The sequence below is a fragment of the Alexandromys fortis genome, unplaced genomic scaffold (genome assembly GCF_014885135.2).
Source record: "Alexandromys fortis isolate MF-2015 unplaced genomic scaffold, M_Fortis_MF-2015_v1.1 scaffold_0, whole genome shotgun sequence".
In the NCBI taxonomy this organism is placed as follows: Eukaryota; Metazoa; Chordata; class Mammalia; order Rodentia; family Cricetidae; genus Alexandromys; species Alexandromys fortis.
Genome location: NW_026067949.1, coordinates 43,485,603 through 43,498,993, shown reverse-complemented (window position 1 = coordinate 43,498,993; position 13,391 = coordinate 43,485,603).

The following is a 13,391-nucleotide window of genomic DNA, read 5'->3' as shown; positions in this document are numbered from 1 at the left end:
TAAGATCTGGCTGTAGGCAAGCCTGTTGGGCATTTTCTTAATTAGTGATTTGATGGGGGAGGGACTAGCTCATTGAGGATGGGGCCATTCCTGGGCTGGTGGTTCTAGGTTCTATAAAAATGCAGGCTGAGCAAGCCATGGAGAGCAAGCCAGTAAGCAGCACCCATCCATCAGCTCTGTATCAGCTCCTAACTCCAGGTTCCTGCTCTGTTTGAGTTCCTGCCCTGACATCCTCCCATGAAGAACAGATGTGGAAGTATAAGTCAAATAATCCCTGTCCTCTCTGAATTGCTTTCGTCACGGTGTTTCATCACAGTGGTAGAAACCCTGACTAAGACACGCTGGTACCAAGATAAAGGAATACTGCTTTGACAGACCATGACTGGCCATGCTGTTTGGGAAGGACTGTGGAAAGACTTTGGAAATTTGGGTAGAAAAGCCATTGAGGGTTCAAAGCTTGGTGAGCTTTCCTGTGGGAGCCTGGAAGAAAAGAACGTAGAAAGCCATGCAGACCACCGAGGCCTGGCTTTGGAAGTTTCAGAGTCAGTGACTCTTTCAGAGCTGTTTGTTATTTTGAGATGTGGTTCTGGTTTTAGCTGGACCTGAAGAATCGGCTGTGATTAACAAGAGACCAGAAGCACCAGAACCTTTGCTTTGCTGGGACAACGGATGCTGGTCATCTGGGGTTGAGAAGTCAGCAGTGACCGAGAAGAGACCAGCATCATTGGCAGGACATCTGGGAAGTGTTTCCTCAAGGCAGGACTCAGAAGCTGTGTTCCAGGGGTGGCCAGGGTGGCCATTGTGCTTGGAAGTGTAAGAGTCACCCAGGTGGTGCTGGTTTTGAAGGCATGAAGGGGTCATGAAGAGCAGCTGAGTCCTGGCACCGTGGGCAGGATGGGCGTTCCTGAAGAGAGCCTAGGGGAGGCTGTTGGTGAAAGTGCAGCCTGGTGTTAACAAGCCATCTCAGCATTGTGGAGATGCCAGTCCTGTGAGACAACCACCAAGAAGAGCAGCAGGAGGGGAGACAGCCTAAGCCTAGAAGACAGGCTGTGTGTGCTGCAGAGGGCGGAACCAGAAAAGTGACGCAAACCATTTGGAGGAGCCCGGAAGATCATGAGTGGATCCCAGACACTGGGTAGCAAGTTGTTTACACAATTGGAGTTGCTTTTGCGTTGTTCAGATTGTGGCTGTGCCCTTGTTCCCTTTGGAAGTAACCCTTGAGCAAGACCTCTCCCACACCTCAGCAGTCAGCTTGGTTTGCTTACGGGCATTCTGCAGACAGCACCTGTTTGGCCACGAGACATGTATCCGAGTTCATCTGGTGATAGTGATGAAATACTCTGTATGTTTGCCCCGTTTCTGACCCTGCTCTTACCTCCCAACCATTCAGAACAAAAGCCCCAGAGAAGCCCAGTGCCAAACCCTTGAGCAACGTTGTCTCTGGTTCTCTTGAGTCTGGTTCGAGTTCTACTTCAGTTTCTCAGCAGCGGTCCTTAGAGGAATGTACAAGAGGAGCAAATTTTAACAAATGCACTCAGTTCCACAATCATGACTACAACTAACAGGTAGAACACCTTAAGATGTTCTTTGGAGCCTCTCTGTAGTGAATCACTTCCTTCATTCCTGGCCCTGGTAGCCGCTGGCCTGATTTTTCCTCGGCAGTGTAGCTTCCTGTGGATTGGATCATGGAGGAGGCTTTACCTTTCTGTGATTAGCGTTTTTTAATGCAGCTTTCTTTTGAGATGCATCCACATTGCTGCAGGTGACAGTTGCTTTTATCCCTTTGGGCTGAATTTAGCTTAACGCTGAGTGCACGCCTCTGGTTTGTTTACCTACTCATCAGGGCTGTTTGCCTTGGTAGAGCTGGTGATTTTAAATAAAGCCGCTGCGAATGTTTGGGTCTAGGCCTTCAGGTGGCACAGGCTTTTGTTTATCTTTGATGAATACCTAGGAGTGAGACTACCAGATGAAATAATCTGTGTTTGTAGGAAATGTTTTGTCTACCATAGGACCCGACTCTTCCTTTCAACATATACCCAGAGGGCTTTCCGTCCCACCACACAGACACTTGCACACCTTGTACACCCATGTCTGCTGCTGCTCTGTTTACTGGGGCGAGGAAATACACCATCTTAGATGCCCATCAGCAGGTGCTGTGTAGTGAAAATGTGGGCTATGCACAGGATGGGCTTTCATGTAGTGTAAAAATGAAATAATGAAGCTTGCAGGAGCGAAACGGGTGGGTTGAGTCAGTATTAAGTGAGCTGATTCAGACTCAGAGAGACAAGAACTGCCCGTTCTCCCTTCCCCACAGGTGACAGCAGTCTATAATGTATACATGTATGTCTGGAGGTGTGGCTAGATAGAGTATAACCTTTAGTAAGGAGACCGAGAAAGGGTGGGATGAATTTGATGGTGAGTAAGGATGGAATGCAGGTAAAATAACAAAAGGTATGGATGGATGAGGACATAAAGCTAATTGGTTTTTTTTTTTTTGTTTCAATTGTGTCATAGTTTCTTAGCTTCCTATGTGATAAGTGCGTACAACTTAATGGTCAGTGAACATGTAAAACCCTGAGAGAAGCCCCGTGGCTTCGGAACGACAACCCCAACAGTAAAAGTTTACTGAGGTACAGAGTCTGGGACTGGGCGAGTGTTTGAGTGGCTATCTGAATCTAGCTGGCCGATGTTCTTATTTGTACAAGGACATTAAAATAGATGCTATATTAATATTCCGTGTATTTAAGAAGTTGTGTAGAGCTAGGTGGTTGTGGCACACGCCTTTAATCCCAGCACGTGGGAGGCAGAGGCAGTCTGATTTCTGGGAGTTTGAGGTCTACAGAGCTAGTTACAGGACAGCCACAGCTACACAAAGAAACTGTCTAGAAAAATCAACCCCTCATTCTTCAAAAAAGCCATGTAAAGGCATGGAAGATATTTAAAGTGCACATTGAACTTTAGACATGGAAATTGCAATGTGTAAGATGGAAAATACATTGTGTGATATTAACAGGAGAATAAACATTGTAGAAATAAGTAGTGAGCTTTAAGAGGCAGCAGAGTAAGTGGAGACTGCTTGTTCATTTCCTGGCCACTCGGACCCAAATAGTCACATAGAAGCTATATTAATTGTAACAATGGCCTATTAGTTCAGGCTTCTTATTAACTAACTCTTACATCTTACATTAATGCATTTCTATTAATCTCTGTATCACCATGAGGCTATAGCCTACCAGGAGGCATCTGTCTCCTTCAGTGACTGCATGGTTTCATTCTGACTCCGCCCACGCCCACTCCTTTCTATATCTCTGTTCTGATTTCCTGCCTGGCTTATTCTGCCCTGCCATAGGCCCAAAGAAGCTTCTTTATTAATCAGTAATAATCACAGTACATAGAGGCGATTCCCACATCATAGCAGGGCTGAAGAGAAGATTCAGCAGGTAAGACAACTTGCTTCACAATCTTAGGGACTGGAGCCTGGATCCCGACATCCATGTCACAAGCAAGGTGTTCCTGCAAAAACTTGCAACTCTACCTCTCTGAGAGGCAGAGACATGAGGATCATTGTGGTTTGCTGGTTTTCAATGTAGCTGAGAAAACACAAGCAAACCCTAGTTTTGAGGAGAGACTCTGCCTCAAAGTGATGGATGGTGAGAGAGGATGATGTCTGATGCCCTCTTCTGGCTTCTCTTTGCACGCACAGGTGATTGCACCTACGCAATGCACATCTTCTCATATAAACACATATGTGTGTGTGTGCATGCACATGTACATAAATTCTGAAAGGACCTAGCAATAGATACAATCCAAAGGAAGCACAGAAAACTACTTTTTAATCATCAAATAATGAGCAATCTTGGGATAGCTTCAAGCGATGTAATCTATACCTGATTGGAGTCTGTCAAAAGAAGGGACACGTTTATACGTGTATGTCTGATGGAAAACAAAACACAAAGGAAAAAGTGACTCAAAAAAGTAATGCCTGAAAATATTCCAAATTAGAGGAGAAATGTAAAAATGTTTTAAGAATCTCAATAAAGCCTCAATGCACAAAACAGTAAAACAAAGGAACAAACCCTTAGGGCACATTGTCGTCAAATTTTTAAGTCAGTGACAGGAACTTCTTGGAAGAAATGATAAGAAAAGATGCTATGCACAGGAAAACAAAGGGAAGGATGGCAGCACATTATTTATAAAAAACAGTGAGGGCAAAACAGTAAGAAAATGTCTTAAATAACTGGGGGGGGCACTTGAGGGGTGTTGAGGGGGTACTGGGGTGTGTGTGTGTGGCTGCTGCCAGACGAGGATTCCATAGCAAATTAAAAACAAAGACAATTTTACTGCTTCACACGGGATAAGGAAATGGCTTCTCACACCACAACTGCCCCACTTTATAAGTGAGGTTCTGCGCAGTGGCATAGGGCAAGAAAATCAAAATGAATCCAGACTGGGAAGGAAGAGACTGTGGTTGAAACAAAGGAGTCAAGCTATTTGAGAGCAGCTAAAATGATCATCTCTGCACGAAATCCAACGAATCTGCTAGGGATGAAAGAGGTATCTAGGTCTCAAAGTTCAGAATAGAAGCTCAATATGCAAAGATCAAGTGCTTTTTATACACTAGCAGTGAATAATCAGCTCCTAGAAATACTTTAGAAGATCAAAATAGCATAAGAGAGCATAAATAAGGATAAAATCTGCCTTGTCACAAGATGCGTATATACACTCATAAAATCTGTAAAAAACCTTGACACTAAACCTCTAAATCACTGCTGAAATGAACTAAAGATCTAAATGCATGAAAGGCTATATAAAAAAAAAGATAAAAGCACAAAAGGAAAAAAAAACTTCTCAATTCCATCAGGGATGTAAGAGAGTCATACAGTGTAAGAGACAGCTCACCTTTAGTGGGTATGGATGGAGGGGAGGATTGGAGAGGCCTTCTTTGGCCACTGTCATTTGAGTTGGGACTTTAGAATTAATAAAAATAAGATGGCATTAGTCTGGCCAGGGGAAAGCGTTCCAGGCTAACCAGTTAGCAAAAGTCACCAAAGAGGCTTTAAAATTTAAAATGCGAGGTGGTCTCTGTATGTGACAATAGTTCCTGGAGACGCTTGCAAGGCTGTCCCAATGAGTGCAGTGTATACTTGAACTCACGTTGAAGAGTGACCGGGAGCCGATAAAGAGGAGGGAAGTGTCTAGACCTTTCCTAAAAACGTTGTCTGTTGAGAAAGAAGGTAGGAGTCAGGATTGGTCCACATGGCAGGATGAGGGAGGAGGGACAGGCTATACCTGCAGACAGGAGGGCTGGCCAAGAATGGCTTGGACCTAGAGGAGCGTGGAGAAAGCAAAGGAGGGCTGACCTGCTTGCCCGACACCTCCTTGCTGGAGTGTGGGAAGAGGAGACAGATGCAGACTGCAGGAAACTGAAGTAGTTCACAGCCGATTTACTTATTACTTTGTTATAAGAACTAAATAAGACAAATGCAAAAAAAAAAACAAAAAAAAACCAACTGTAAAGAGAGGATTTAGAAGTTCTCTACCAAGGTCCTCCATGAGAAGCCAGGTTCCTAAAAATGTACAAGTGGTTTCAGCTAAGTAATCAGCACATGTTTTTGGAGAATACCATATAAATACAACTCGGGTTATAAAATCAGCCACAACCCTACAGTTCCTAGATGGGGTCCCGACGATGGCACATCTATTCACATACTGCCCATGACACTACACAGGGTCCTGTTTCTGACTCTACTTTCTCACTCCACATAGGCTGGAGTTCCATGAACCAGGAGCCATATGGCAGCTTTTGCTACTTTGTGCTCTCAGTTCTAACACCCTGACCTGCCTGATACATCATTATTAGATTTGCTATTGTCAATAACATTATAAGTACCAACATTACTCCATGTAGCTGATATTACTTGAAGGCGCTTCAGATGAATTTATAGTGCTGCTTGGCATGTATATATTGCCATTCAGTTAGTAATTCCTGCTTTGTCAGAGGCATAATTAAGGTTTTTACAGTTGATCTAGTTTGGGTACAGTAGTGAAAGCTATTGTTTATTAAATGCCAACTAGTGAAAAAAAATGATGTGTTTTACATTCAATTTATCTTTGTCCATCCTATGGGAGAGTAAAAGATCTAAGCCTAAATATATTTCTTTGGTATATTTCAAGTTAGTTATTCAGAGAAATTGCAGACCTCTGCAGATACAGGCTCTGAAATGGCTCTGAAAGTTGTCCTTTGGTTAAAAAAAAGGCTTGCATCCTTCTATGTCGGTGAACAGTGGGTTCAGGCAGAAACTTTTCTGTCACGTATTTTTGCCTCTCCCCTACTCTCTGCCTGGGAGGGTTCTTTATAAAAAGAAGTAGATTGGTTATCTGACACCTGATCCAGGTGGATGTTACTGAATGAGGCGTGCGAAGGGCTACAAGGAGGGGCCTGATGGTTTTAGAGGCTGGAGGAGCAGAAACAACGAAGGAGAATGAGAAGAAAACCAGACTCAGGGTGAGATATTTTGGACTCCAACTGATGAGGACATTTTTCTGGTAGAAAGAGGTAATCAAGAGTGCTCGTCCCTTTTGAGAGAGCAGAAAAAGAATAAATGAATTGTTGCTATTGGGTTATCCAGATTGGTAGGTAGGTCACCACTTATGATGTTGATTGGCACAGCTTTGGTGATACAGCAGCATGGTCAGAAGAGTCTAGGGTGGCTTGGGAGATTGGAGAGGCCCCTGCTGCCCTCCAAGGTCTCGAAGCAAACTCCCAGGATCCCTCAGCTCTGGAGGGCCGAGGAGATGGGTGCTTAAAGGGTCTGAGCAAGCATGAGTTGTGGCGACTGTCATCCTGGAGGAGGGCTCTCATGAATTTTCCAGCTCTCCATTATAATTTTATGGGGGTAATTTGTTTTGCTTTGTGGCTTCGTAAGAACTAACACTAAAAGAAAAATGAGAGGCTTTCCAGGGACAGTGGCCGTGACGGCTCGGCGGCAGCACCACGCAGATCCCGAGAAGAGGAACGATAAAGGGCGGGGTGAGGAGAATTTACAGGAAATTGATGAGGTGTGTTTCAAGCCGTTCGCAGTGCAGTAGACGAACAGGATGCTAATGCTTCCTGGGAGGCTGCCGTTCACCTAGCTACAGGAGGATGGGGCTGGAAATGGCCCGTGAAAGGAGAAATTCACTCCGACAACGGTGGTGGGGGCTATTGGAAGACATGACCCCAACGCTCTTGACATGATTCTGGCTTTTTATTGGGAATCGTTCTTCAGAAAGGACAGCCTATTCTTGATCTTTTTCTAGGGAGCAATGCTGCAGGGCTCAGCATCATTTGGACCCTGTCTTGGCTGCACAAAGGGAAACGCTGACTTGGGAAAGTTGCCCCTGGAACTGAGAGAGCTGAAAATTTCTATTTTTTTTTTTAAATTAACTTTGGACTATATCCTGTTTTGCTCCCACAAAGCTTTAGTTTTATAATTATGTCTATCTCAGCCCAATATTTTAATGCATCCCATTTGTCAGCATACTTATTTGGATTGGGAGGCCAACAGGATGTCTGGTTGATCAAGGGAAGGCAATTTGTGCTGACATGGTAACTTTGTCCTGGAGTTTCCACAGCACAGTGGTTACAAAGGTGAATGTCTAAACATGACTGACAGTGGACAGGATAATCCAGCCATGGCTGTAGAGTGTGCAGAAGGGACCTCAGGGACCAAGAGCTGAGCTGATAACAGGAGCACAAAGATGTGCTCAGAGCCTGCTCCAACCATGGCAGTCATTATGCAGGCTTTATTTATCAATGAAGATAACAGGTAAATGGTTTCAGATTTCTCAAGCACAGTCAGGTCGATAGACCTGTTTAGTGTCGTGGCCTGCAAGCGGTTTCATGGAGTCCAGAACTCACTTCAGCTTTGGTCAGTATGTAAAATCCAAATAGGTGGTAAACACGGAGGAATTTTCTGGAAAATCCTAAGGAACTGTGTGTGGGAGCAGCTGGGCTCCAGGCCCCTGTTCTGAGCAGACTGACTAGGATTGCAGGAACTAGCCAGCAGTCTCTGAAAGTGTACCGCCTTGCCGCAGAGGGAAGGTATGGAGTGGTCCTTGTGGATCTCTGGTGAAAGCTCTTGGCTTCCTTCTAAAATACAACCTTTTCCACTATTTTAAGAGCACATTTTTTTAATGGCTCATTTGAGCTCAAACATTCTTTTGTGTTCAAAGGAAATTCAATGATCAAATTAGTCTTCATTCAAACTTGTAAATGAATACCTGAATCTGGGCATGGTAGATAATGTCTGTAACCTCAGTCAGTGTTCCTCATTTTCTTTATCCATTCTTCATTTGAGAGTATCTAGGTTGTTTCCAGGTAATGGCCACTACAAATAATACAGCTATGAATTTAGTTGAGTATATGTCTTTGTAGTATGTTTGAGCATCTTTTGGGTATATGCCCAAGAGTGGTATTACTTGATCCTGAGGTAGGTTGATTCCCAATTTTCTGAGAAACCACCATACTGATTTCCAAATTGTTATGTAAGTTTTCATTCCCCCAAGCAATGGAGGAGTGTTCTGCTTACTCCACATTCTCTCCAGCATAAGCTATCATTGGGGTTTTTGATTTTAGCCATTCTGACAGGTGTAAGATGGTATCTCAGAGTTGTTTTGATTTGCATTTTCCTGATGGCTAAGGATGTTGACCATTTCCTTAAGTGTCTTTTGGCCATTTGAGATTCTTCTGTTGAGAATTCTCTGTTTAGTTCTGTACCCCAATTTTTAATTGGGCTGTTTGGAATTTTGATGTCTAATTTCTTGAGTTTTTAAAATATATTTTGGAGATCAGTCCTTTGTCTGATGTGGGGTTGGTGAAGATCTTCTCCCATTCAGTAGGTTGCCTTTTTGTCTTATTGACTGTGTCCTTTGCTTTACAGAAGCTTTTCAGTTTCAGAAGGTCCCATTTATTTAGTGTTGTTTTCAGTGTCTGTGCTGCTGGGGTTATATTTAGGAAGTGGTGTCCTGTGCCCATGCATTGAAGGCTACTTCCCACTTTCTCTACTATCAGGTTTAGTGTAGTCAGATTTATATTGAGGTCTTTGATCCATTTGGACTTGAGTTTTGTTCATGGCGATAGATATGGATCTATTTTCATTCTTCTTCATATTGACATCCAGTTATGCCAGCACCATTTGTTGAATATGCTTTCTTTTTTCCATTGTATAATTTTAGCTTCTTTGCCAAAACTCAGGTGTTCATAGGTGTGGATTAATATCCAGGTCTTCGATTCGATTCCACTGGTCAACCTCTCTGTTTTTACATCAATACTAAGCTGTTTTCATTACTGTAGCTCTGAAATAGAGCTTGAGTCAGGGATGGTGATGCCTCCGGAAGTTCCTCTATGGTACAGGATTGTTTTGGCTATCCTAGGTTTTTTTTGTTTTTCCATATGAAGTTGAGTATTGTTCTTTCAAGGTCTGTGAAGAATTGTGTTGGGATTTTGATGGGGATTGCATTAAATCTATAGATTGCTTTTGGTAGGATTGCCATTTTTATTATGTTGGTCCTTCCTATCCAAGAACATGGGAGATCTTTCTATTTTCTGGTATCTTCTTCAATTTCCTTCTTCAGAGACTTAAAGTTCTTGTCAAATAGTGTCATGCCACCTCCTGCAGAGTCTGCGTGATCTCTCATGTAGGCTGTGGCAAAAACTTCAAGGAAGAGTGCCCGCAGAGAAGGTGTGCGTGTGCTGTGCTTCCTGCATTGGAGCCCTTGCACTGTTGGCATTCCCTGCTCATGTGCTAAGGAATGCAGTCTGGCTTCTTCCAGAAGGGAAAAGAGTATGTTTAAGTTTCCAGAGTCTACTGATGAGCCATTGCCATATACAGGAGTACTGATGCTAATGGAGGAAGATGGGTTAACATTCAAGGGAAAAAGGTTTCCAGGTTTAATCTGGTGCTTATTAAAATTAAGACAGATTCAGCAAAGATGGGATAAGGATAGAAGAGAGAAATAAATGCCTGTAACTTTTTGAGGTTGGTTTTGGGGAAGGTTTGAAAAAAAGTTAGAAATATGGAGAAGAAGGAAAAAAGAAGTTCTTCTGCATAGATGGCAGAAATATAAAAAGACTAGACTGTATGACTATTAACCACAACCACTTGCCCTTAGCTCAAAATGCCATGAAGATAAAGATTTATATTGAAACTAATGCCAAGCCATGTCTAGTGTGACCAATCACAGACTCACACCAGGGACATCTGTCTGATGAAATTCTATTCTCATATATCTGATACAATGATTCTAAGAATAATCTGTACCACGTGAAAACACAATACATGGTGTAAAGCAATCTTTTCTGTATAGAAGATGAGCCTCATACCTAGTAAAGATGTGTTCAGATGCTGTTCCTCTGAGTCTTGTGTCTGTTCGTCATTTGCCGACTTCTTACCAACCTATCCCTGAGATCTGGTTCCATCAGTCCCAATGCCCCAGATGAGCTGGTCTGTCACAGAATAGGTCTTTCACTTCTTTGGTTAGTGTTACCCCAAGATATTTTATGTTGTTTGTGGCTATTGTGAAAGGTGATGTTTCTCTGATTTTTTTCCCAGCCCCTTTATCATTTATATATAGGAGGGCAGTATATATATATATATATATATACATATATATGTATATATATATTGGATTTTTTTTGAGTTGATCTTGTATCCTGTCACATTACTGAAGGTATTTATCAGCTGTAGAAGTTCCCTGGTAGAGTTTTTAGGCTCATTAATATATACTATCATATCATCTGCAAATAACGAAAGTTTGACTTCTTTCTTTCCAATTTGAATCCCCTTGATCTCCTTTTGTTTTCTTATTGCTATAGCCAGAACTTCAGGAACTATGTTGAAGAGATACAGAGAGAGTGGGCAGAAAACGACAAATTCTTAACCAAAGGAATTTTTATAATTTGCCAAAGCCTTTGAATCAAAAGTCTCACATTTCAGCAGCTACTTCCAAATCTTTTTTCTTTTTCTTTCTTTTTCGAGACAGGGTTTCTCTGTATCATTTTGGAGTCTGTCCTGGAACTTGCTTTGTAGACCAGGCTGGCCTTGAACTCATAGAGATCCATCTGCCTCTGTCTACTGAGTGCTGGGATTAAAGGTGTGTGCCACCACCACCTGGTGTTACTTTCAATTTTAAATCATGGTTTCCTTTGCTGAGTATTTATGGAATGACTACACCTAGTGGTTGAGGGAAGCCAACAGATATAAATACCACTGCTCTGTAGTTTGTTTATATGGAATATTTAAAATTGGATAACCAATAACATCTACTCATGCATATCCAGGTGAATGAAAAGTGTTGCATTCACAAGGAAGTTTATTCAAATTCATTTCAGAATAGTCTTATCAACAAAAGGAACCTGGGCTAAGCAAGATGACGCCAGCTTAAAAGTGCTCTTCATTTTTAGTTTTGCTTTAATTTTGTCTTAATTAGTTAACTTATTTGTTTTTCTATGTGGGAGTGCGCCGGGACACTTGTGCCACTGAATCCCCTGAAAGTCAGAGGACAATTTATGGGAGTCAGTTTCTTTTGACAATGTATGTGGGTCCCAGGACTCAAACTTAGTGTCATCAGGCTTGGTGGCAGGTGCCTTTGAGCCATCTCACCAGCCCTTGTTTTGTTTTGAGACTGGGTCAGGCTGACCTTGAACTCACCACGTAGCTGAAGATGACCTTGAACTTCTGATCCCCTGTCTCTACCACCTGGGATGCCTCTGTCACTGCGTCAGTGGTGGTTTGATAGATGTGGCCCCCACAGACTCAAGTATTTGGATGTTGGCCCATAGGGAGGGGCACTGTTAGGAGGTGTGGCTTTGTTGAAGGAAGTATGTCACTGTGGAGGTGGGGTTTGAAGTCTTATATACTTGAGCTACACCCAGTCTGATACACAGATTCCTTCTGTTGCCTGAAGATCAAGATGTAGAACTCTCAGCTCCTCCTCCAGTACTGTGTCTGCCTGCATGCCACCTGCCATGATGATAATCAAGTAAACCTCTGAACTGTAAGCCAGTCCCAACTAAATATTTTCCTTCATAAGAGTTGCCATGGTCATGGTGTCTCTTTATGGCAGTGGAAACCCTAAGATATCATCTAGCACATTTTTAAAATTTAAAAGCTTTGGGACTGCAGAACGGCTCAGTGGGTGGAGGTGCTTGCTTCCAGGACTGACTGCCTGAGTTTGATCCCCAGAACACCTATGGTAGAGAAAGGACTGACTCCTACAGGTTGTCCTCATATTTCAAGTATGTGCCGTCACACGTGTGCACACACACACAAGTGCACAAATACACACAGAGAATGAAAAGTTAAAACCTTTTTGTGTATACATTCGTATTACATTTGGGCATGTACAGATACATGCATATAACACACATGTACATATATATGTGGAGGGAGGGAAGGGAGGAGGCAGAGGTCAAGAGGAGAGGGGGAAATTACAGAGCAGAAGAAACTGAGGTGGAAATAGCAGAGGAGGGCAGCAGGGCACACTTGCAGGTTTACCTTGAATTGGTGATCGTCTGAACAGTATTCTTTGTTCTGTGAAGTCACTCGGGCAAACATTCTCCCATCCCCGGGTATGAGAGCATTAGGATGCATCTTGAGAACTTGTGGGGGATTTGTCTCAGTCCTCCCAGTCTTTGGGATAATTACTTTGGATGATTTTCCTTAATCCTTCTCCTTGGAGAGTCTGCAAGGTGCCACACAGTGCCACATTGCTGACGTTCTGCCTGCCTTTTCTAATTGCTTTCTGCTCTGTGCCGCTCTGTCAGGGACCCCGAGGCCAGAAGAGGAATAGTAATTGCCAGCCAGTCTCATAGCCTGTCCTCAGAGAGGCGATGCCATAAACAGGCCCCATCTTCAGAATACTGCAGTGTGTGTTTTTGGTGCCAGATACTGTATTTAGGCTTTAAATACGATGCTCATCTTTCCACATGCTGGGAGTAAGAGGAGGGATGATGTATTCAACAGCAACACAGGCATTTGAAAAGTCGGGTCAATTTCCAGTGGTTTCTCAGGAAGACAGGCGCTGCTGAAAATTTAATTTAGTAGAAATGGACATTTCCACTCAAGAGTTATCAAGATGCAAGAACGGAGAGAAAACTCCTGGGAACAGCGTTTCAAACTCACACCCGGTGCGTCAGCCCACGGGAAACAGGCTTCATGCGCACGGAAATCAGTTCCACCAGGGCCCCTAGACCACCACACCGGCTGAACTATGGGTGGTGCTGAGTCTTGTCATCCTGGTGAGACAGAGCAGACGTGCACAGTGCACGAGGCAGACTGATTCATTACAGATGTGACCAGCAGGGGCTGCGGAGGCTTAGGAGTCCGTGGTGAGTGGCTCTCCCAAGGCTC